This window comes from Meriones unguiculatus, chromosome 6 (genome assembly GCF_030254825.1).
Source record: "Meriones unguiculatus strain TT.TT164.6M chromosome 6, Bangor_MerUng_6.1, whole genome shotgun sequence".
Taxonomy (NCBI): Eukaryota; Metazoa; Chordata; class Mammalia; order Rodentia; family Muridae; genus Meriones; species Meriones unguiculatus.
In genome coordinates this window covers 95,176,055-95,201,785 of record NC_083354.1, presented here as the reverse complement: position 1 = coordinate 95,201,785, position 25,731 = coordinate 95,176,055, and the positions used below count along the sequence as shown (strand labels likewise).

At 40.2% G+C, this 25,731-nt stretch overlaps 1 long non-coding RNA gene across 2 annotated transcripts in view; it reads left to right on the top strand.

Moving 5' to 3' along the window:
• The window catches only part of LOC110562186 (uncharacterized), a 102,835-nt gene that overhangs the window by 57,029 nt on the left and 20,075 nt on the right, over nucleotides 1-25,731 (top strand). For both annotated transcript variants that reach the window (XR_009592435.1, XR_009592436.1), the window contains exon 4: nucleotides 19,001-19,087. This is a non-coding gene — a long non-coding RNA (uncharacterized LOC110562186). The remainder of the gene's footprint in view (nucleotides 1-19,000; nucleotides 19,088-25,731) is intronic.

Below are 25,731 nucleotides of genomic sequence, written 5' to 3'. Positions count from 1 at the left end.
AAACTCTTGACATGTTTTTATCTGTTTCTCTTAGTTTTTCTACACCTCAAAAATATTTTGTTTGTTTGTTTGAAACTAAACCCAGTGGATTAAGCCATCTGCCTACTATTTTCAAAATGAGACAATTATTTTCTCCCATATGAATAAAATCTTTTTGAATATAAACTCTTAGGGGGCAAGAATTAATATTTTCATGTCATTTAATATTCTACAAAGAATATGCAAAGCTCCATAGTCATGAGGCACCAACATCCCAAGGAAGCTCTTCACATTAGGCTGAAAATGGTTATTTGTTTCTGTGTTTATCAGAACCTATATTTAGCAACCGTAAAGTTTCATAAAACAGTTCTCCATTTCCCAGACTGTCAAAATATTATCTATATTTAACAGCACAAAATCAGAGCAGAAGAATCCAAACATTTTAAAAATAGCTTTAGCAGAAGTAGATAGCTTTCAGACAATGTCCCCGCCACACTTGGTTCAGGCAGGTTTTTATTCCTTCACTTGTTTTCTCACAAGAGTTTTCTGCTAAACATGGAGTTGCTGATAATGTAAGGTAGTTGTATACAGCCATTTTAAGTGCTATGCACAGGAAGAGGTTTTTGGAGATGCAAAATAGTCATAGCAAAAAGCCCAGGTGTTTACATAGTCTCTAAATTATCCTTCTTAACAACCTCTGATGCTAACTGTGCCCTAGATGTTTGGTATAGTGGGGTGGAGGATTTGTTTGTTACTGTAGACAATGCCTGGAGAGGGCAGTTGCCTTTTTTGGTGCATCTACAATGTGCCCAGTGCTTAATACAGCGACTCTTTTCATACTCAGAGCAGCTTTAAGGTATGTCCCAAGGCCACACAGATGTTTGTGGTAGGATGGGACTTCCACCCTTTGGCATTCCTTCCTTATCCTGTCAATTTTCACAGCGATATTTTGGCTTTAATTACGCTAGTATTCAGAGACATAGATGATTAGTTGATCATAGATGATCATCCTCATGATGAACTCATCATGAGGATGCAGTAGGCATGTTAGTCACACTTACAGTGACAGTACTTGTGTAACGAGCTTAAGGCAGGAAAGGTTTATTTTGGTTTATGGCTTCAGTTCATGGTTTCTTGGTCTTATGCAACTGGCAGAATATCAAGGCAGCAGGGAAATATGCTGACGGAGGCTCTTCACCTTGTAGAAGCTCTCAAATAGGGTGGAGGTTGAAGATTGAAATCCAGCTGCCAAGGATTTGTTTCCAGTGGCCTTCTTTTTCCAGATAGGCACTGCCTTGTACCTGATACACATCACAAAAATGCCAAGATACTATGAATCCATTGAGAGATTAATGATGGGAATGCAAGTACTCCCCCCATCCCCCAAGCCAATCAAAAGCCCAGTATGTGAGCTGGGGAGACACTTCATATTTAAACTGTGACTATAGTCTATGGAAGAAAATTTTCTAGCTCTCAACACTGGGACCATCCTTACTCTGGGTCTTGGGAATCTGGTTTGACTTAAGCTAGGGGATGGGTTGAGGCCATCTGTCATTATTAGCCCTTTCGTGGTACCTTTATCAACAGCTTGGTGGAGGAATGCCAGTCATTTTTCATGGCCAAGCTCATCCCTTTGCTCTCCTTAATCTGACTGCCCCATAGTTGCCTCTATCTTCTTTTGCAATTGTGCTCAACTGCACAGTGTTTGAAGCTGAGGATGTAGGAGGACCTGTGTCAGGGGCTGGCCTGGAGTGGCTCATCCTAGATGACACCTATGACACCCTGCCTTCTTCTAAGTTTTAAGTGACCAAAGCTGGGAAGGTAGAGTATTTCTGATAAAACTTAGATCAAAAGATTCACACAGAGCTACATTGTGGTTAAGATATAAATGCTCTGACTACAGAGAATGAAGCCGATGTACATTACTGAATGACCAGGCTTGGATGACCACTGGCTGTGATAGTAGGTATTTTGATGGAGTAGTCTTAATTCAAAATGGATTGCACATAGGGGAATATATATATATTTCTTTATTATTATATCAATATATTAATTATATGTAATATATATTCTTTACAAATGGTATAGAGAATGTGTGTATATTCCCCATCCCTGCAGAACATTGTTGTTACCATGCATGGCTCTTACAGATTCAGAGACTACCACTCAACAGAAAGTTCTGGTTTCTATTACATTGCATTTCTTCATATCTTCCCATACTTACTTGCACAATTTAGTAAGATATTGCTTAATTTTATGTGTTTTTGAATTTCATGGAAACACAACCACCTAGTTTATAGTTATCTTCCGAGTTTCATCTTTTCGCTTTGCACTGGGTTAGTATTGCACTGGGTTTGTTATTGTATGCATCTTTGTTCATTAATCACTAATGCACCAGCTAAGTGCTTATGTAGACACATATCCCTCTTGATGTATTTGGTCTACACTTGACATTTACTTCTGCTTTATTTTTTCAGTACTTATCATCATAGCTAGATGAATGCCACAATAAGTTTTCAAGCTACCTAAATGTGAGGCAATTATCTTGTGACTTAGTGATTCCATTGCCAGATATGTATATACTCAGGAGGACAGAAAAAAAGTGACTGAACAAAACTTATATTTAAATATTCACATCTCATTGTACATGGCATAAAATAGAACAACTCACATACTCAGTAATAGATGAATGCACAAATGTGGTCCTATCCAGCCACTGGAATATTTTTTGCTCATTAAAATAAAGTACTAATACATATCTTAACATATATGACCTCAAAAATACCATAAGTGAAACAAAAACCAAGCCATATATTATATTAAATAAATAAATAAATATATATATATATATATATATATATAATTATGTGAAGTGTTTGAAATAGACATATCCATAAAGACAGAAAATAGATCAGTGGTTGTTAGGGCATGAGGGAGAGAAAAAAAGGGACTGTAACAGGCATGGGGGCTCTTTTTGAGAGAATGAACCTGTCTGAAACTAATGATGATATTTACACAACTTTGTGAATATGCTATGAGTCTTTGAATTAATACTTTAATATTTATTTCATTTACTGTGTGTGTGTATGATAGAAAGAGAGGGATAGAGAGAGGGAGGGAGAGGAAAAGGCAGAAGAAAGGGGGAGGGAGAGAATGTGAAGTTGTATGGGTAGGGAGGTGGGGGAGAACAATATGATCAAAATATATTGTATGAAAGATGTTTTTATAAAATAAAAAATTTTAAAAAGAAAATGAAACAGCAAAAGAAAGGACTGACTCTAGCAGAGGCTGCCTTTCCATTAGCAAGCCTGTGTCCTGCTCTGCACTATTCATATCTGCAGGCTCCCCTGCAGATAGATGTGACCTCATACTAAGTCCAAATCCAGTGAACCACCATTGCAGGTGTGGCCTGGCATCTCCATGCTTTTGTTTTTCTAACGAGTTGAGTGGCTTTAGTCAGATGATTGATATTTAGTTACCAGAGTGCAGATAGCAATATTTTTGATGCTTAGACAATGCTTTCTTAAATTATACCATGTCTATTCATCTTCTGTGTTCTTACAACCAAACCGTTGCTTTCTCAAATGTATCTTTTAGGTAGTTCTTTAATCTAGGCTTGCTCATGCAAAGTCACTCAGTATGCTGATATGGCCTTGCTATCATTTCATTTTTCTGTGGTATCAATTATTGCTGCTGAGAAATTAGTTTCCTGCCACGTGCCCTCTCATGTGCCATTTTTGTATGAAATCTGCCTCTGATTGCTCTTGATATCTGGCCCTTTCCTGGGTATAACTCAGTGGCACGTAGTGTTTTCACAGAGTTGTGCAACTTTCCTACTATCTGGGACAAGTTCATGTTGTTTTCTTTGGTGCTCCCTGAGATAAAAATGAGCATCTTGCAAGAGTTTTAGGAAAGCCTAAGTTGCTTCTCTCTTTCCTCACTCTCTGTTCTCTTTGCTTTTGCCAATTGAAACTGAAACTTTTGCCTTAAAGTTGCATCTTATCATTATCCTTTCATATTTTCTAACCTATTTTCCTATTTTCTACTCCATTTCTATCTAAACTTCATTTCTTTTTCATTTTTCTTTCAGATACCTAATGCTTCCTTTTTTTTTTTTTGAAAATTTTATGGATACATACAGTACATCTTAATCATATTTACCCAGACCATCTCTTACTCTCACTCCCCTGTGCATTTTCATGTCCTTTGAAAACTACTTACTGAATCCAATTTTTTCTACCCATGTGTGTAAGAGTGTGGGGCCATCCACTGGAGTGTGGAGTGTGACTCAGTGCGTAGTCTGCTCACATCCAGCCAGGGTCCCCTCCCTTTTCATTTATATTTTAGATTATCCTGTATCCTTTGCTTGTATCGTTGTATTTAAAGTACCTGTAACTCTTCAGTTTCCTTTGTGCTTATTCAAATTATCAACAAGCTGCTCATTCACTGTGTTTCTGGCACTGTGTGCTGTGCTCCACAGAACCTGGAGTTGATGGCTTGATAATCTGGGAATACATGTGCCTCTGTTTGCTTATCTCTGAAACATTTTGTCTATTTCTAACATGAGCCAAGTGAGTCTGTCTTCTCTGTCCAACAGCCTCTGCCTTGTCAGTAGGAAGGGTGCTCATTTCTGACAGGTGGGACAAGTGCTTGACGGATCCGACCTGAAAGTACGTTCTCTGTTGAGCAGAATGCAGGATGCCAAAGCTTGTCTGATGCAGAAAAAAAAAAAATTAACATTCTACTTATTTGCAGAAGCTTGGGAAGTTTCCGGTTGGCATTTTTTCTTCTCTAACTGCAGGTGCAGCATAAGCTCCTAGAATTTAGGTTCTGATGGCCCATTCATGCCACAGGAGCCCAGACATTCACATGGGAGAGCAAGCCGTAGCTTAAAAACCTCCCTTTCAAAGCACAGCAGGACTGAGCCTCTTTGCTTCCAGTTTTACCATGTGCAGTTATTTATTAATCTAAGAATAACCTTTACTGTAATGTCTCCTCTATTATAGAAGGAGGATGGGAGAGGAGTTTGCATTTCAACCCAAAGCAAAAAGAGCAACGTTCAGTCTCAGCTGACAGACATTCCTGACGCCCTATTGTAACTTAAGCACGCTCATGGCAGCTTTTGACTGATTAAAAAAAAAAGATACTTGTTATAGAACATGTACCATAGAATGAACCAAATGTACAAAGTGGGGCTTTCTGTTTAAATAAATAAAGCACTACTTGACATCTGCTGAAAAGATCTCCAAAGCACCCTTTGTTCTCTTTTGCTACATCCACAAGTTTCTCAAGTTGAAAAACTGCCCTGTTAGGAAAGGAAACACATGAAGAAACAAGACTATTAGTTTTCCTTTGCTACAAGTGTCTGAAAAAATCTTACATGTAGAGTCTGTAGTTATTATAGGGTTTGGCGTGTGGGTGGCTGAAAATATGGGACGTGGCCTTTTGGTGCCAAACTTTGCTGCAGCTTCAGCTGTCTGTATACAAAAGATATGGCAGGGCAGAGTGTATTGCTTTACTTTAATATTCAAGTCGTTGGCTGTGCCAGTGGAATAGTGAGTACGTGGATGGTGCTGTTGATCTTGGAGCCTGCTCGTCTCAGAGAATCTTAATTGATGAAGACGCTGTTAGGAACAGAGTGTGCATGTGGGTGGGGGGTGGCTCAGCGAGGGTTGCAAAGGAAGGGATGCTACTCTGAGCCCTCCTGGATCCCCTTCTGGCCCCACACCCCATTCCCCACTTCTTTCCCCTTTTCTCAAATTAACGTCTTTGCTTTACTAGTTCTCTGACGCCCATGAAAATAGAAATTAAATGACAAGCTTTACTGCCATGTGGCCTATTCTTTGGTTGAAATTTCTTGACATTTTGTTAGTTTGGAGAAATAAGAAAATGGAAGATGTCAGCGTTTAGAAAGATTCTGCTATAAACCTGATTGCATGCAAGGCTTAAATGTGAAGTGAGGTAAACTGTCAAGCCCTGGGGATGGCTGCAGTTCTACTCTCTTTCCTAGCCTTCACTTCTCGTGTTGCTCCTTGAGTTCTCATTTTCTGTATCTCTACAGTTAAGGTGAGAAGCCCACTTAGGATCTTACCTCCTTTGGAACTGAGGAAGAGTGTATGTCACCCAGAGAGGCTTTGAAACTCATATCTTTGAAGAGTTTTGTTGTTGACTTTTCCTCAAATTAATTTTTTAGGTTAGTGTACAGAGTTATCTTGGCCCTGTCATATTACTCTGGGGAGTTTAAAAGTGATGTTAGTAATGACTTTCTATTAATGTTAATGATACTTTTTATGTGTCCAGGCCTATGGTGATCTGGCTGTGGGTGTTACACACCTTATGTTTTCATAGCTAAACTGATTTCCACATGTAGACTCCAGCCTAGAAAGCTCTAGAAAGTCCTCTCAGTTCATGGCTGCACTCAAAGCTTCCATCCTATGCTTAGCCTGGCCTTCCTGCTTTGTGAGTACTGTCTGAAATGGGTTTGATTCAGTGATTGTGAAGAAAGAAGCTTTTCTATTTTGAGATAGAGACTTGATTTTATTTTAGTCTAAGCAACTGACCTGTGGTATTCATGGGTATTTGTTCCAAGACACCAAGGGTATGAAACTCCATGGATGCTCAAGTGTCAGGCACACTCAAGGCACAGTACTTACATATCATCTAAGGACATCTCCTGTGCATTTAAAATAATTTGTAGATCATATTGCCAAACACACTATAAGTGCCATGGAAATAACTATTAAACTGCTATGTTTATAGACTAGTGACAAGAAGGAAAGTCTGTACAACCTTGCTATGATTGTGGCTTTTTCTTTTGAAATATTTTCTGTCTGTGGTTGTATGAACTCACAAACTCAAAAGCCATGGGTATGGAGGGCTGCCTATATAACAGTCAGTCCTATGGCACAGCCAACAGAACACTGGATCAGGCAGGGGATTGATAGACAAAACAGGCTCATTTGTCCTCAGATGCTTCCAGTTTACAAGAAGCAAAATAAGCAACATGATTTATGAGGCACTGTGGAGCAACCGAGTGTGGTGGTGCACACTTTTGATCCCGGCACGCAGGGAAGCAGAGGCAGGCGTATCGCTGTGAGGCCAGCCTGGTTTACAAAGTGAGTCCAGGACAGCCAAGGCTACACACAGAAAACCTGTCTCAAAACAACAAATGAACAAAAGTTGTTAAGAACTTTTAGTATTTGATAGCAGAAAGGATCAAGGACATGCAGTAAATGAGGAGTTCTTCCCGCCACAGGCTATAGGAAGCTGCGAAAGTTGCACACCCCTAAGACCTGCCAGGGAATACAGAAGAGAAGTTAGGTATAAGGGGATTCAAGGCTGGGAAAAGTCTCAGAAAAGCAGTGTGTAGTGCATCTCAAGAGGAAGTGAGGAATATCCATCTCTGGCAGGTTCACAGCAGTGCCACCAATAGGTTACAGAAACTGATTTTATTTTTTTGTAATAATAGAATCCAATGGCTTTACCATGCTAGTCTGAGTATATTCTATTATTCAAATCCTTCCTGTTATGTAAAAAAAAAATCATAGTTCATAAATACCCATATGATAATAGAGGACATAAAAACACCAGTGAGGAAAATGTAAGTACAGTAGAATTTAAAAAAGCCCACAATGATGTAATTATATATTACAGTATACATTCTGTAAGATTTTACATTTGTTAGCATTCAGTTACAATTCTAACAAATTTTATTTCTATGAAATATGTATAACATGAAATAGATCATTTCGGTGTTAGAAAGTACAGAGCACCCTTTTGGTGTTGTACAACCATCACTTCTCTGTTGCCAATCAGTGTCCCCTCTTCTTCCCTCCCAGCTTCAGGCAGCCACCATTCTACTTTCTTCTGTGAATCATTCCAGTAGGATTACACAGTGTCTACCTTATTTTGGTCTTCCTGTTTTCTCTTGGTATAAAGCCTTCAAAGTTCATCCATATTGTAGCAGGTATTAGAATGCCATTGCTTTTCAATACTCACTAATATTCCATCGTGTGTATGTATCAAATGTTATTCATTCATCCACTGATGGACACTTGGCTAGTTCTACGTTTTGGACACTGTGTTCAGTGCAGCAGGGACTGTACACATATCTGCTTGCGTCCCCGCTTTCGGTACTTTGAGGATGCTCAGAGAAGTGAAACTAATATGCCACCTGATGAGTCCAATTAAAATATTTATTTTAAATTATGTGTGTGTCAGTGTGAGTATATGCATAGAAGTGACAGTGTCCTGGGAAGTCAGGGTTTATGATCCTCTGGAGCTGAAGTTACAGATGGTTGTAAGCAGCCTCATATTGGTGCTGAGAACCAAATTCCTGTCTTCTGCAAGAGCAGTAAGTGCTCTTTGTGGCTGAGCCATCTCTCCAGCCCCTCTGTGCTTAATGTTTAAGGAAAAGTGAATTTGTCTTTGGGTTTCCTAGCAAAGAATGAAAGAGTGATTCAGATGGCCTTGAGGAAAATCAGGCCAGCCTCTCGGAGAGCACAGAAGCAGTTCCTCCTCGTATGTAAGGAAGGCGCTGTGCACTGCGCTGTTTAACAGGATTCACAGCAGCCTTTGAGTCAACAGGACCTCACTTCCTGAGGGCCTAGTGAAGGCTGACCATTGTTCCAGAGCACAAGCCACAACAATTGGGGCCTGGCTGCAGTGATTCTAGATCCTCACAGAATGAAAACTCAGAAGGAAAGCGCTAGCTAGCAAGAGAGGATGGTTATGAAGCCAGGGAAGGGAAGGGTGCTTGCTCAGGAACCATCTTCCAAACTCTACAGTTTAAGAGGGCATGTTCCATTCTCCCCGGAGGTCAGCTGTTTTTTTTTCTTTTTTCTGCAGCAGATTCATAGCTTCCATAAATTTCCATAAACTTCGAGATGGCATAAACTTCAAGCAGCCATCTAGTGCTGCTTAAACCTCTCTGTGGAGCTCTCTCTTTCTGTAGTGACTACCTAGTATGCTGTTTTTATTGGAAGTCTACCTTACCTTGTCTATTGAGAGGAGAGAAAAGTGAAATGGTACCCCAGAGTTCCTCAAGGCCATAAGTCATCAGAGATACTCAGAGAAGCCACCCCGAGGCCCATGAGGTGATGAGAGTGTGGTCACTGCAAATGATAAAAGCCAAGGCAAGGGCTCTGTGCAGCTTCCTGGTGATTTGCTGCAGGAGCGCTGTCCACTGACATCCCAAGAGGTGAACAGCATCAGTGACTGCGGGCCCTGATTGGGGCAGTGAAATATTGCTGGCAAAAATTAAAAGGTCCTTGTGTCAAAATAATTCATGCTATGCATATCTTCTATTCTGATGAGACCGCTGATATCTGGATTAGCAAGATAATAAAACTGATCAGGCTACAGTTAAACAATTTAAGCAAGAGAGCTGTTCATTTTGTGGGTGTCACTGTCAGATCAGGGGGGTCAGAGTCTAATGAAAGGCTCTTTCCAGTAACCTTCCAGAGATGGGGATCTGGACGGCTGCTCTGCAGCCATCCCGAGTTCTCATCATCGCCTGCCGACTAGCATTACCGTGGCAGGCTGTATTCTGACATTCAAATCCCAGGAATGACAGGCTATTAGGAGAAAGAAGAGTCACTCGTACATTAAGCTTCGTATCTCTGACCTGTAATATGAACTGATAGTGATATTGTAATTGAGCTCGTCTGAAAGGAAAAAAAATGTGGGGGAGTCTTTATTAAAATCCCTGACTGGAAAGAGTGCGTTTGTACTTGTGATGATTTGTGGGTTTGTTGACATGTTTTCTGTTGGTGCAAGCGAAGGGTGCGTCCTGTTTATTTGGTATGTGGTAATTTGAGATAACACTGCTCCCCAGCCTCTTGTTCAGGTGCTGAGCAGGCACAGATCGGGAGAGATTTGTTCCATAAAGGGCATAGCTTTTAAATGAACGGAACGGACTTGAGCTGAGGCCAGGGCTGCCACACAGGATATCTGCCTCTCACCTCCTGTATTAAACCGTGTGTCCCAACTCCAGTGCCCTCTTTTCCTATGTCAAGTCAGAGGCCTGGGTGGAGATGGAAGCTTCATTGGGGGCAGCATCAGGCATTGAGTGACCCATTTGATACACATGAATCTGGGGCTTAGAGGAGTGTCAGATTTCTCAAGAAAACTCTTTAGTGTGAAGGAACAACTCAGACAGATTGCTGTGTACAAGGCTGGCTGTGGGACCTTCACAACTGCCAGGTTTTCTGGTGAATGAAAGGAGATCAGTCTTTCAAGTTTATATATGTGGTCTGGGAGTATGTATGTATGTATGTATGTATGTATGTATGTATATATATCAGGCATTTGAAACCTGAAGTAGTGTTGTGACTTTTAGCACTGATACACTAAGACATTTGGGTGTGTTAACTAGGTCCTCAGTCTGTGAGATGGTGAACATAGTGTCTCAGCATAGACCAAAGCAGAAATGATGTGGTGGAACAGTGGGGGCACTGTAGAACACCCCAGGAACAGAATATGCTGCCATTAACAAGAGTAGTGCTGACAAAAGTGCAGCCTAGTACAAGTACCAGTTTATCTACATTCACTGAGTAAAGATACCTTTATGCCCTTCAAACGCTGAGATACCCCAAGTGGAAGATGGTACCTTGATAGAATGCTTTTCTGTCCTTGAAGCCATAGTCATCCATTTTTCATTTTGTGAATGTTATTTCAGGTAAAAGCTCAGAGTGTAGAAGGGAAATAATCTTTGCCAAAACCAAAGCTAGAAAGTAGTGTTCTCTTTATTTTACAGGGGGAATTAGAACAAGGGAGTTTATACATGCCCAAAGCAAGCCAGCAGTGAGGGAGAGTGGAGACAGGGCAAGGAAAACTTGAGATTTTTTTTGACTTAAGAGACTGGGTGATTGAGTGATGGCGACATTTTTAGAGAAAATGGCTGCCAGGAGAAAGATAGTTTATGGATATGAAAAATTAAGAGTCTCTCTGTCATGAACAATTCCACATTTGGCTAAGGCTGAGGATCTGGCTTGCTTCCATGTATGTGGACCTGTCTGCATTGCCCATGTGGCACGCCTGGGTTGGCTACCCAGAGGCTATTTAAGCTGTGGGCTGGCTTTCCCCAGGGTCCGAGGATTGTTCAAGGTTCCTGAATAAACTGCATTGAAAAAAAAAAAAGATACTCATACAGACCTCATGTAAGAAAAGAGATGTACCAATTTCAACATCATAAAACTTTAAAAGAATAAAATAAAACCTGCCTAGATAAAAAAAAAGAAAAATTAAGAGTCCTACTTAGAACATACTAAGTTTGAAATATTTATTATTTTACATACTCTGCACTGCTGGACATTCGAATGACTTACTATTATAGTCACATTTGCATTTAAAGCAATGATGTGGCATGATGTGCTTATCATGCACATGTGTTCACTCACACGTACTAGGTATTTGTAAGTGATATCTGTGAAGCCTATGACTCAAGACTGAGGTAAGTAGATTAGGAACACAAATGTTGATCAGGTAGGTAAATTACAAACAATGATCAAGGATTTGCTTAAACTTAACAAACATTTATAAACATTTAAGTCTAAATAGTTCTTTAAGATCCAATCTGTGAGGGAAGAAAACCTGGTATACCCAGTAAGGCATCATAAACATCACAGACTACAGTCATCAAAGGATACAGCCAGGCAGAACTTACCTGAGAAAGCAAGGTTTGCCAAATGGGAAATGCTTGAGCATTCCGGAATGGATGATGTCTTTGGTAACTGCTTTGAATTTGAAGTTGGAAGAAGCCTTACCCAAATATGGACTTCTGACATGCAGAGTGAAATCCGGTTCTCAGGAGAGATATGTGAACACAGCAAGGGCAGGTAGCGAAGCAGTAGGAAGTGGCTGTGTGCTTACTAACTCCGTCTTATGCACGATTGTGTTCTGAGTGGCCGTTGAGGCAGGAACAGGTCCGGTTGTGGCTTAAGGAACAGAATTACTCTTACACAAAGAAATAAACCAGTGAAACTCGCAGTTCTAAAACTAAAGCGTTCTTATATGGAGATCAGTCCCAGGCCACTCTCTGTGTCCTGTTCATAAGATATATTATATGGCCTATGTCTGGCTGCTGGGCTCTTCCTAGTCTGGTGACATTACAGGAACAGGAGAATATGGGAAAAATGTTTGAGAAAATATGACAGGTGACTATTTGTGTGTCTACCCCATTTTTATATTTGTTAGAGGGCAGTATAACAGTGCATGGTTTACTGACCCCGAACTTAGGTCTACTGGAAGGCTCTGGGCCAATCTGAGCTGGTTACAGCACTTTGAATTGTCAATACAAAAAAAAAAAATCTGTTAGCACCAGGCCTATGACCTGTTTTCCAGCTTGGACATCATTTTAGATAGAAGTTACTTAGGGTTAAGGACTGAGCTATATTAGATGACCAATGCATTTATAATTTTAAAAATAATATGTAAAATATAAAACCTTCAAAAATGTTTAAGAATCTTCATCAATATCTGTTGTTTTTATGAAAAAGAATTGAATTGAAGGCAATTCTCTTTTGTACCCCTTCTCTCTACAAAGCGAGAAAACTGAGATCGGGGAGAAAAAGAGAGGGGGAAGAGAATACTAGTCGGAGGGCTAATATAGCTAACAATTCATAGAAGTAGGCTTTTATTCTTATGTAGCTTGGCCAAAGAACTGTTAAAATGCAGACAAGACTGCCTTTCCCATGGGAGTTGGAATTCCAATGGGAATTATTGCTTGGTAGATTAGAGCTGTGGACACAGCAGCCTGGTTTCTAATCCTCACCATTTATTTACTAGTTTTGTGACTGTAGATGGGGCATGCACATCTGTCTGTGCTCCCGCTTGTCTCGCCTGTAAAGTGGGGAGCAAATGATAATGTAAATGATAATGGTCTCACAAATTTGTGTAAAGGGTAACTAGTGAATCAGTGCACTCAGACTAGTGCCAACACTATTGCTATTCATGTTTTTTTCCGTTGTAGACTCATCACTCTCCTAGTTCTTGGCTCAGTAGGACCTCACTAGTCTCTGGAGATCTATGTGAAGGTGGAGGCTGTTATGCCACTGAGAGTTTGGTGCATTTTACTATAGTACATTTCTAGCCATATTGTTAAGCATCTAAGTACACCGGATTAGCTGTTTCTCTACATATCAGACTCTAGAAGGGAAGAGTACACTGGAGAGGAATTGGAGGATTATATTTTAGGGGTAGGGGAATCTTCTGAGTGTGGGCCTCTAGAAGGATATTTCAAATGGAGCTACTCCCTTATTATTCTGGGCTAGAACTCTGGCCTAGGTGTTCCCAGGTCCTCCGGGAACGTTAAGAGTAGGTACCTGTGACTCTTTGTGTTGCCTGGAGGGGGCGACATCTGCAGCTCTGGTCATTTTGTATCCCCAGGCAGTTCTCTGCGCCTTCCTCTTTTCTTTCTGAAACATATTGTTTTTACAGCCGGTCTAATTTGGGTGTAAGCTTGGCCAGCCTCATTGTCATTTTAATATATATTATTTTAGGTTTTCACACAATCTGTAATTGATTTTATTGACTTTCTAATAAATGGGTGGGAGAAGAGCTCTTATTTCCATATGGACTGTGCATTTTGGAGACGTGTATCGCGGCTTGGTACTACGGCAAATACAGGCTGGTTTGTGTTCATTCCTCCCATTTGGGGTTTATATGCCTCTCCTCACCTAATTTTTCATTAGGATGTAATAATAGTCCGAGGAAAGGATGATTTGGTATGTGATGTATTTCATTGTGCTCTTATGGTAAGGGAAGCGTCTAAAGTGGGAGAGCATCGCTAATTTTTTCGGCACAGTAATTTATTCTTCAGTATTTAAATGCTGTAATTTTCACACAGAGGCACAGGCTGCCACATCTATCTTCCCCTGGCCCAGTCTGTCTTGCTCTTTCCTTTTCATCTGTTTTGTTTTTGCATAGTTTTTTCATAAATTCGACAGATGGCCTCTTGATGAATCCTTGATAATACTGTCATGTAAAGCAGCTAAGACTAGAAATCATCTCACAACAATTTTTCATTGCAAAGAGAAAATTGAGCAGAGACAAACATCACTAAGTCCATAACAACAGCCACAAAATATCTACTTCATGTAAATAAAGAGGACAAGCTTGCCTCCTACTGCTGCTGTACAAATGCCAGCGTCCTTTTAAAGGCCTCTGAATATTTTATGTTGTGTTTAGATCTCCCTTCAAGCTGGGGTTGGTTGAGATTTGTGGGTTTTCATATTCTGAGCATTTGTACAGATTTTGTGATATATCCTCTCCCTCCTCCCCGAAGCCCCTCCTCTTTTGGGCTTCATAATTGTGGATCAGGTGAAGTTTGCGTCCCCTCATTTCAAGGTCATGCACCAGTAGGACCATTTTCCTGACTCAGAGGGCACGTAATTTCACAGCCATGTACTCCTCATTAATCCCCCTGAGTGGGGGCTCAGGAAGTTCCAGATCACAGGTTTGTTTTTGTCTTGTTCTCTGAATGAGTGCTTCACAAAAGGATTAGATTAACCCCCTTGATTATATTTATATTTCAGTGCAGTGCATATTGAAAGTCAGAGATTTCTACCCTCTTTCCTCGCTCCCCCACTCCGTCTCTTCCCGTGTACTATTTTCATATTGTTCTTTCCTGAAGGAACAGGGTGTAGTTTGTGGCAGAGGTTTGTGGCATATAGAGTGAATTGCTCATTTTCTGTCAGCAACTGTGTCATTTCCCTTTCACATATATATTTACTGTATGTCCATATAAATGTACATTTATGTATGTATATAAACACACATTATATATTTATGTGTATATACATACACTATATGTCCATATATATACACAGGCATATACTTCCTGTTTCAGAAGCCCGTGAAGCCTCTAGTATTACCAAGAAGATGTAGTTTGTTGTTCTTTGGGCCTGTGAACTGAGAGTCACATGTAGTCTAATTCTATAATGAGTTTGTCCTCGCTCCAGAGAACTATGGGCTTTTTTGTTTGGCACTGGATCTCCAATGAGATTTTCCCAATTTTTAAATAGCCTTCTCTGTTTGCCTTTTGTTCCTGGCCTGGACTCCCAACTCTGATGGCTTTGGTAATTCTTAGCCAGCATTGAAGGGGCTTTTGGAATTTCCTCTAGTATAAGAGCTTCCCTGAGGTCTTTCCTAAGACTGATACTCCAAGGACCATGCATGGAGATACCCTAGAACCCCTGCACAGATGGAGCCCATGGCAGTTCAGTATCCAAGTGGGTTCCATAGTAATAGGAACAGGGACTATCTCTGTCATGAACTGATTGGTCTGCTCTTTAATCACCTCCCCCTGAGGGGGAAGCAACATTACCAGGCCACAGAAGAAGACAAGGCAGCCACTCCTGATGAGACCTAATTGACTAGGATCAGAAGGAAGGAAAAGAAGACCTCCCATATCAGTGGACTTGGGGTGGGGCATGTGTGCAGAGGGGGAAGAAAGGGAGGGATTGGGACGGGAAGAGGGAGGGAACCACAGGGGGGATACAAAGTGAATAAAGTTTAATTAATAAAGAATTAAAAAAAAAAGAGCTTCCCTGAGACTCCTTTCTGGGGTTGTAGAGAGCCCATCCTCTTTATAGTGGTAGTAACCAATAGCTTTCATATTTAAGGTATAAGGCTTATTACCATCATCTCCCCATTTTACAGACTAGGATACTGGTCTGAAGCTGATCATGCTGAAATGTTGCAGGACTGATGCAGGTTGCATGGATTTGCCAGCCGCTCTCTTCCCTCATCTGATAAACTCTGCCTAGTTCCATCAATCACCTTCTCAAGCGATTGTGGCTACTAAATGAAAGCTGTGTTTCATGTGAGCTGAAGACTCATTTTTCTCTTTCTTGTCCCTTGATGACAAATGTGTACTGGTAAATGAACAGATTTGGGGTAAGTGCTGTTCAAGTCCAGCTTAAGAGATAGAGGATGTTACTGCTGTTCTCTAATCAGGAGGCCACAGAGGCCCAGAACCTGTTGGTTCGGAAGCACCAGTTCTGTGTTTCATGGAGCAAAAGTTGATGTCTAAAGACTGAGAATAAGTACACAAAAAGCTCATAGAAGCTTTCTGACTCAGAGAGCACTCTTGGGTCTTGATGTTACAGGCAGTATGTTACAGCCCAGAAAGCACGCACCAAGTCATAGCAAGGCCAGTTTACATAGCATACTGGTATCCAAAACACATGCTGAGATGGCTGGCGGGTAATGATAGGAGCTGCTGTGGCTGAGTGACTGACAAAAACTGGCCACAGTCTGATGATCAACTGTCTTGGTTCAGAAGGTAGAAGAATTTCCAGGAGATAGAGTATCCACTGGTAAACAACAGTGACTCCCTTAGTTAAGGTCAGAAGGGGGGTAGAGGTGGCTGTTTAGCATTTTGTCTCTGTCTCACTTCAAAATTGGCTTCAGAGATTTGTTCCCTGTAGCCACAGACTGACTATCTTTGTTCAGGATGGTAGGAAAATTGTAATAGACCAGGTGGCTTGCAAACAGAAATTTATCTCTCTCACCCTTCTGGAGGATGGAAAGCCCAAAGTTAAGATGCTAGCAGGATAATATATGCTGATGTACCAGTTTCTCAGTGGTTGTCTTCTTACCCCGACTTCTCATGGTAGAAAGCCCGAGGGCCTCCCTCCAGCTTCTTTGGTATGGGCCCTAGTTCCACTCAGGAGGGTAAGGTCTCCACCCTCATGGCCCAATTCGTTTCCACAGGCCCCATCTCCTAGTATCATCTCTCAGTGTTGAGAATGTCCACATAGAAATTTTGAAACAATGTTTCAAACAAGCAGTGTTGATGGCTAACATTTATTTTCTGTGGAAACATTTATTTATGTGCAATTGAGAATATAGTGCCTTGTGAACCAATTGCAAAAGTCACTTTAACATTAGAAAAAACATATTTAATAGTATGTAATGAAAACCCTGTTTCAAGTATTTACAAGTATAAACTTCTTAGTCATACATAGTAGAACACACCTGTAATCCTAGCACTTGGGATGAAAGGACACAAGAAAGCATGAGTTCAAGGCCAGCCTGGGCTATATAACAGACCCCGTCTCAAGCAATCAAAGGCTTGAGATAGGTCAGTGGTAGATTGCTACAAGCCTCTGGGTTCATTATCTAGCACTGCAAAAATAAATAAAAATATAAAACAAATTTTGTGTATGTGTTGTAGTTTAGGGGTGCTATCTACAGCTTTATGAATGCTACATAAACTTTCCTCCACTGAGCCATATCTGCAGCCAAAATAAAATAACTTTTCTCTCCATTATTTGTCTTTGAGCAAATGAAGAGTATTTGGGTGTTGTTGTATATATGTGCATATGTGTGTATGTGTGTGTGTGTGTGTGTGTGTGAGGGAGAGAGAGAGAGAGTATTTTGAGATGAATGATTGCTATTCAAGGCTACTCTTCAAACTTCCTTTTTTTTAAACTATCAGGTTAACATTCAACTCACATTTATTGAGCCTAGTAACATGCTAAGGACTGTTGCCATCAAATGTTTCTGTTCCATCAAGAATATGCAATGAGTATTTTTCACTCCATCTGACCAATGAGCATGCCATGAGCTGGGTCATTGAGTTGCCAGGCTCCACACAGTGAGAGATGAGGGAGATAAGGTTTAAACCCAAGTCACCTTGATTCAAAGGCAGTTTTTTTTTCCTTCACAGAAAAAAGAGCTTTGACAAAATTCCAGTTTTTTTTTTTTAAAAAAAAAAACCTTCCTGTTTTTTTTATTTGCTTCATCTGTCAAATGAATTTCTCACCCACTCATACAGTCATAAATTCCATGTAGCTAAACCTTTAGAAGACAATTAAAGCTTCCTTTGTATATTAAATAGGCAATATTTGTATGTACCAAGGGGCTTTGTCTCTGGTTGTGAGACTACAGAGGGAAAGGAGGTGTGAGGGAGGCATGACTTTACTATAGCATGTTTGAGATTTAGTTAGGATATATATTTATATTAATATAAGTAAGTAAATCAGTGAACTTGAGTTTGAAAAGTTAACTTCAGCATTCCATTTCTCCCCAGTAATTTTTGCTACAGAAACAAAGATATGTTTCATTCATGTTCTTTGGCCTCAATTTAAAAGTTTGTTAAATTCTATTGTGATTTTTTTTAAAGGCAAATCACTGATTTTTGCTATGCAAGTTTTACATATTTTTTTCTTACACAACAACATATTAAATATTCCATCAACAGTATTTTTATGAGAAGAAACTAGTAAGTATTGCTGGCAAAGAGGCCCTCCCCATTGAACAAATGCCTGCCTTTTGCTCTATGATCCATGTGGGGACTTAGGCAGAGGCCACACGCCCTATTTATGGTAAGGCACTGCAGTCAGCCTGCTTTATTTGTAAATGTATATCTGGGAAATTTATATTAAAAAAGTTATCTTCATAATACAGCCTTTGCAGTTTTATTTCTGCTGTAGCTCAGGCTAAGGCAGGAGTCAGGCTTCTGTGGTCCATCCATGTGGCCAGTATTGTCCTTGTATGGTGTGCATTAAAATTCACATCTTGCCATTAACAGGAATGTATTCTGCATTATCTCAATTCCTTAGGGGCTGGGCTGTTCCAGTCATAATTAATTTTTAAACTACATATTCATCACATGCAATTTTCCTGGTAGAAAAACATCCTACTAACCTTTCATTCTTCTCATCCAAATATCCTTAAACCTTTAAAATAGTATGTAAGATGCCCCCACTTCTTAATGCAATGCCTGGTGTCTCCCAGTAATATCAATCCAGAAGAGTTCCCACATTCTCTAGCAATTTCAGTACAAGCAGAGGCATCAGCTGTTTGCAGCTGTCCCTTTGGGATCACAAAATCAAACAGTAATATCCCTGATATGGACAAAGCCCCGGCTTCAATTATTCAGTTATGCAGGGAAAACAGTATGCCAAAGTAGCCTCAACACAGGCCTGCAAGCAAGAAACAATGCATTTGAATTTAGCTTCTGCCCCTGCTGCACCGAATCACCCACCATGAACCTTCCTGTCTCTGTTTTCAGGTTTATGGCCCAGTGCCCAGAGCTCTGGGTCACAATGTGAAGAGCACATGAAGATGGTTTCTCCTGTGTGCCAGGCAGACATCACAGGTCTGTTTTCTGTCAGACAATTTGTCACTAGCCTTGGAATACTCATCACCTTACAGGGAGGGTCACCAGACGGTTGGTTAGAAGCATCGCTTTCCTTATAAAGCCTCCTAGCCCAAGAATTAGCAGCACCCCAGGCCAAATTTTACCATATGAAACTTTGGTACAGCTGAGACAGAGTTTGCTCTAAGCGGGACTATGAACAGATTTGAATCCTACCTCTATAACTCAGCTCATTTACCCTTTTGGAGATGTACTTTTACTTGTAGAGAATTAAGATTTGTTTTGTGATCAGTGATAGTTTTGCATGTGTAGTGTAGCTGACATGACCATTGCCATCACTGAAGCACAGCAGCTTTTGTTTGTGACTTTGAAGAGACATTGATTTAGAAACATTGGCAGCAATATAAACCGTGGTACGTCTGATAGCTGTCTGTAGGAAAGAGATTGTTAACAGTCCCTCAGGGAAGAGGCAGAAAAGGTAACAAGACCTACTCTGAGATCCAGAGCTTCCTGCTCCAGCTGCACACGGTTTTGAATGTGCTAGGATCTATGTGAGATAGAAAAGGTAGACTTCAGTGGAACTTTTCCCATTGTGAGCTTGAGAGTTGCCCATGCTCCTATAAGTAGCCTCAATAACCCCATTTATTAGCCAAGATCCTTTACACAGAGGGCTTCCTTGATATGCTAGCTCCTTCCCTGGTCAGGGTGACTAGATAAACATTCCCTCAGGGCAGTCACAGCAGCAGCATGTTGTCATAGTTGAAGGTGAGCAATTTTTTCTTTCCTAATGGAACAAAAAGTAGTGGCAAGTCTTACAGTTGTAGATGACTCAGATTTTACAAGAGGCCTCACTAGGTACTTTAAAAAGGATGAATAATATACCATGCATGTCTTTCTGCTTCTGGGATATCTCACTCAGGATGATCTTTTCTAGATCTCACCATTTGCTTGCAAATTTCATGATTTCCTTCTTTTTACTTGCTGAGTAGTATTCCATTGTATAAATGTACCACAATTTCTGTATCCATTCCTCAATTGAGGGACATCTGTGTTGTTTCCAGGTTCTGGCTATTATGAATAAAGCTGCTGTAAACGTCATTGAGCAAATGTTCTTGTTGTGTACTTGAGCATATTTTGGATATATGCCTAGGAGTGGTATAGCTAGATCTTTTTTTTAACTTTTATTAATTACACTTTATTCATTTTGTATCCCCCCATAAGCCCCTCTCTCCTCCCCTCCCAGTCCCACCCTCCCCCACTTTCTGCATGCATGCCCCTGCCCAAGTCCACTGATAGGGGAGGTCCTCCTCTCCTTCTTTCTGATCTTAGTCTATCAGTTCTCATCAGAAGTGGCTGCATTGTCAGGGTTCTAGGTTATCTCCATGAATAGTCCTTGGTTGGAGTATGAGTCTCTGGGAAGTTCCCTGTGTTCAAATTTTCTTGTTCTGTTGCTCTCCTTGTAGAGTTCCTGTCCTCTCCAGCTCTTGCTATTTCCCACTTCTTACATAAAATTCCATTCACTCTTCCCGTCAGTTGGCCATCAGGCTCAGCATCTGCTTTGACAGTCTGCACGGCAGAGGCTTTCAGAGGCCCTCTGTGGCAGGTTCTGAGGTTGTTTCCTGTTTTCTTATTTTGGCTTTCAGAGGCCCTCTATAGCAGGTTCCTAGGTTGTTTCCTGTTTTCTTTTTCTTCTGATGTCCATCCTCTTTGCCTTTCAGGATGGGGATTGAACATTTTAGTTAGGGTCCTCTCTTTTGCTTAGTTTGTTTAGATGTACAGATTTTAGTGGGTTTATTTTATGTTGTATGTTTATATGAGTGAGTATATACCATGTGTGTCTTTTTGCTTCTGGGACAACTCACTCAGGATGATCCTTTCCAGGTCCCACCATTTACCTGCAAATTTCATGATTTCCTTATTTTTCATTGCTGAGTAATACTCCATTGTATAGATGTACCACAGTTTCTGCATCCATTCTTCAGTTGAGGGGCATCTGGGCTGTTTCCAGCTTCTGGTTATTACAAATAAAGCTGCTGCAAACATGGTTGAGCAAATGTCCTTTTTGTGTACTTGAGCCTCTTTTGGGTATATGCCTAGGAGTGGTATGGCTGGATCTTGAGGAAGCGCTATTCCTAGTTGTCTGAGAAAACGCCAGATTGATTTCCAGAGTGGTTGTACAAGTTTACATTCCCACCAGCAGTGGAGAAGGGTTCCCCTTTCTCCACAACCTCTCCAGCATGTGTTGTCACTTGAGTTTTTCATCTTGGCCATTCTGATGGGTGTAAGGTGAAATCTCAGGGTTGTTTTGATTTGCATTTCCCTAATGGCTACTGAGGTTGAGCATTTCTTTAAATGCTTCCCTGCCATTCGATATTCCTCTACAGAGAATTCTCTGTTTAGCTCTGTTCCCCATTTTTTAAGTGGATTACTTGGTTTGCTGCTTTTCAGCTTCTTTAGTTCTTTATATATACTGGATATGAGTCCTCTGTCAGATAAAGGGTTGCTGATGATTCTTTCCCAATCTGTAGGCAGTCACTTTGTTTTGATGACTGTGTCCTTTGCTTTGCAGATGCTTTTCAGTTTCATGAGGTCCCATTTATTGATTGTTGCTCTTAGAGCCTGTGCTGTTGGTGTTCTGTTCAGGAAGTTTTCTCCTATACCAATGAGTTCTAGGGTATTTCCCACTTTTTTTTTCTAGCTGATTTAATGTGTCTGGTTTTATATTGAGGTCTTTGATCCACTTTGACTTTAGTTTTGTGCAGGGTGATAAGTATGGATCTATTTTCATTTTTCTACATGTAGACATCCAGTTGGACCAGCACCATTTGTTGAAGATGCTATCTTTTTTCTATTGTATGGTTTTGGCATCTTTGTCAAAAATCAGGTGTCCATAAGTGTGTGGGTTTATTTCTGGGTCTTCTGTTTGGTTCCATTGATTCACCATTCTGTTTCTATTTTTTTCTTTTCTTTTTTTTTTTTTTTTTTGGTATAGCTAGATCTTAAGGAAGCACTATTCCTAATTGTCTGAGAAAGTGCCAGATTGATTTCCAAAGTGGTTGTACAAGTTTATATTTCCACCAGCAATGGAGTAGGGTTCCTCTTTCTCCACATCCTCTCTAGCATGTGATGTCACTTGAGTTTTTTATCTTGGCCATTCTGATGGGTGTAAGATCAAATTTCAGGGTTCTTTTGAATTGCATTTCCCTGATAGCTAAGGACTATTTCTTTAAATGTTTCTCTGTCATTTGATGTTCCTCTATTGAAAATTCTCTGTTTAGCTCTGTAATCCATTTTTTAATTGGATTACTTGTTTTGTTGCTTTTTAACTTCTTGAGTTCTTTATATATTCTTGATATTAGCCCCCTGTCAGATATAGGGTTGGTGAAGAGACCTGATAGGCTAGGGTAAGATGGAGGGGGAGGAGAACCTCCCCTGTCAGTGGACTTGAGAGGATTATGGAAAGAGATGAGGGTAGTATCGGGAGGGAATGAAGGAGGGGGCTACAGCTGGGATACAAAGTGAATAAACTGTAATTAATATAAAAATAAAAATAAAAATTAGCAAAACGGATGAGTAATGATCGTAATAATGGTACAGGCTGTGATGAAATTTCCTAGGTAACTGGATCAGACCCTCCCTTCAGTGGCTATGTATGAATCTTTGTAGATTCAGAAGACTGTTGGATGGAAGTCACAGTCTAATGTTACTTCCTCCTCTGCTATACAGAGTTAGTGCCTGTACTCTTCCAGTGGATGCCTGTGTTGACACCAAGCCAAGTCTAATCTGTAGCAACCTTTTCTTTTCTCTTCCCTTTCGTTCCAACTCTCAGTCTCTTCTCTGTTTGTGTGATAAGGCTAGAGAGGGAAAAATCATTTAAAATTTGGAAGCCTAGAAAGCAAGACTACAAATACTAATTTTGGTCCCTACTTTTTAAAAACTTGTTATTGATTCTTTGTGATTCTTGATCCCATGCAGGCTACTAGAACTCCAGGTAAGCTGCACACCTGGGGACTTCCTTTCACTCTCTTGGTTCCCCCTGCTCTACTCCAAATATCACACTCTTGCCATGTCCCAATCCTCAGCTCTGGCAGAGACCCCTGCTCTACCACGGTCCACCCCAGCCATGGGAACTTAAGCCACTATATTGGTTGGAAGCCGTCTACTCAACTACAGGCCACTCTGGCCAGATGACCAGAAAGGAAACAGAAACCAAGAGACAAAATACCCACTGAATAAAGAAAAAATTCAGAAACTGGCAGCTGGACCTAGAATTAGTTCAAACCCAGATAACTAGATGCAAATGTAAAAACAAAATCAATGACAGCCAGGGCAATACATGATCAACAGAGCCCATCTATCTAACAAGCCCAGAATATTCCAACACAGTAAAGCACAAGAAAATGACCTTAAAACCAAATTTATGAAGATGACAGAGGTTCTTAAATAATTCAAGAAAGCCAGGCAGGGTGGTGCATGCCAGTAATCCCAGGAGGAAGAGGTGGGTAGATCGCTGTGAGTTCAAGGCCCATCTGGTCTACAAAGTGAGTCCAGGGCAGCCAAGGCTACACAGAGAAACTCTCTCAATAACCAAGCCAAACCAAAACAACAACAACAACAGAAAGGAAATTTACAAATAATTAGAGGAAATGAATAAATCCCTTAAATAAAGCCAAGAAAGCCATGAAAAAACAAAGTTGAAGGACATGAATAAAACTGTTCAAGACCTGAAAACAGAAATAGAAGCATCAAAGAAAACACAAAATAAGGAAATTCAGGAACTGTGAAATATAGGTAAGCAAACAGGAACTACAGACTCAAGCATCACCAATAGATTAGGCCACAGAGGGGGGCATTGCAGCCAGTCCTGAAGAAACCTGATAAGCTAGGGTCATATGGAAGGGGGAGGAGGACCTCCCCTATCAGTGGACTTAGAGAGGGGCAGGGAGTTGATGAGGGAGGAAGGGTGGGATTGGGAGGGATTGAGGAAGGGGGCTATAGCTGGGATACAAAGTAAATAAACTATTTAATTTTAAAAAATAAAAATTAAAAAAGTGCAAGAAACTTATAGAACATCAGAACAGAAAAGAAAGTACCCACACCACATAATAATTAAACACTAAACAGACAAAAAATATTAAAAGTTGCAAGAGAAAAATGTCAAATAATATACAAAGGTAGATGTATTAGAATTATACCCAACTTTTCAATGGAGACTCTAAAAGCCAGAAGGGCCTGGACAGATGTCCTGCAGACTCTAAGAGACCACAGATGCCAGCCTAGACTACTATAACCAGCAAAACTTTCACCATAAGGAGAGAAAAAATACATTCCACAATAAAGGCAAATTTAAACATCATTTAACCATGAATCCAGCCCCAAAGAAGGTAGTAGGAGGAAAATGACAACATAATGAGGTTAACTATACCCATGAAAACACAAGAAATAAATAATCTCACACAAGCGAAACCAAAAGAAGGAAAGCATGAGCACATACCTGCTCATGCATGCCTATGTGTGTGCGCATGCGCATACACACACACACACACACACACACACACACACACACACACACATATACACACAAACCCACTGCCACCACCAGCAACAAAATAACGGGAATCAACAATTATTGGTCATTAATATCTTTCAGTATCAATGGACTCGATTCCCCAATAAAAAGGCCATTCTAATAGCTAACAAAATAGACTTCCACCCAAAATTATTCAAAAATATGGGGAAGGATCCTTCATACTCATCAAAGAAAAAAAATCCACCAAGATGATGTTTCAGTTTCAACAAGTATACAGAATACAATACCTGAAAACAAGGGTACCCACTTTTGTAAAAGAAGGACCAACAAAGCTTAAATCACACATTGGCTCTCATATATTGATAGTGGGCGACTTCAACATACCATTCCCACCAAGGGACAGGGCATCCATACAAAATTAAAGAAATTTTAAATTGAGCTAACGTATTATAAACCAACTGAATCTAACAAATATCTAAACTACATTTCACCCCAACCTTAAAGAATATGCATTCTTCTCAGCACATCTGGTAACTTTCTCCAAAGTTTGTGACCACATACTTGGTCACAAAGTAAGTCTCAACAGATACAAGAAATTGAGATATCCCCCTGCATCCTATCAGATTACCATGGATTAAATGGATTTCAACAACAGAAACACCAGAAAGCCTACAAACTCATGGGAACTGAGCAACTCTTTATTGAATGACTACTGAGTCAGGATAGAAATAAAGAAATTAAAGACCTTCTAGAACTCAATGAAAATGAATGTACAACAAATCCTAACTTATGGGAAATAATAAAAGCAGTGCTAAGAGAAAAATTTATAACACTAAGTACCTACATAAAAAAATGGAAATATCTCATACTAACAACTTAGAGAATATTTGAAAGCTCTAGAACAAAAAGAAGGAAATGCACCCTAGAGATGTAGATACAGGAATTAATCAAACTGGGGACTGAAATCAATAAAATAGAAACAAGAGAGAACAATACAAGGAGTCAATGAAACAGAGCTGGTCCTTTGAGAAAATCAACAAGATAGACAAACCCTTTGCAAACTCATTAAAAGATGGAAAAAGAATAGCCAAATTATAAAAATCAGAGACAAAAA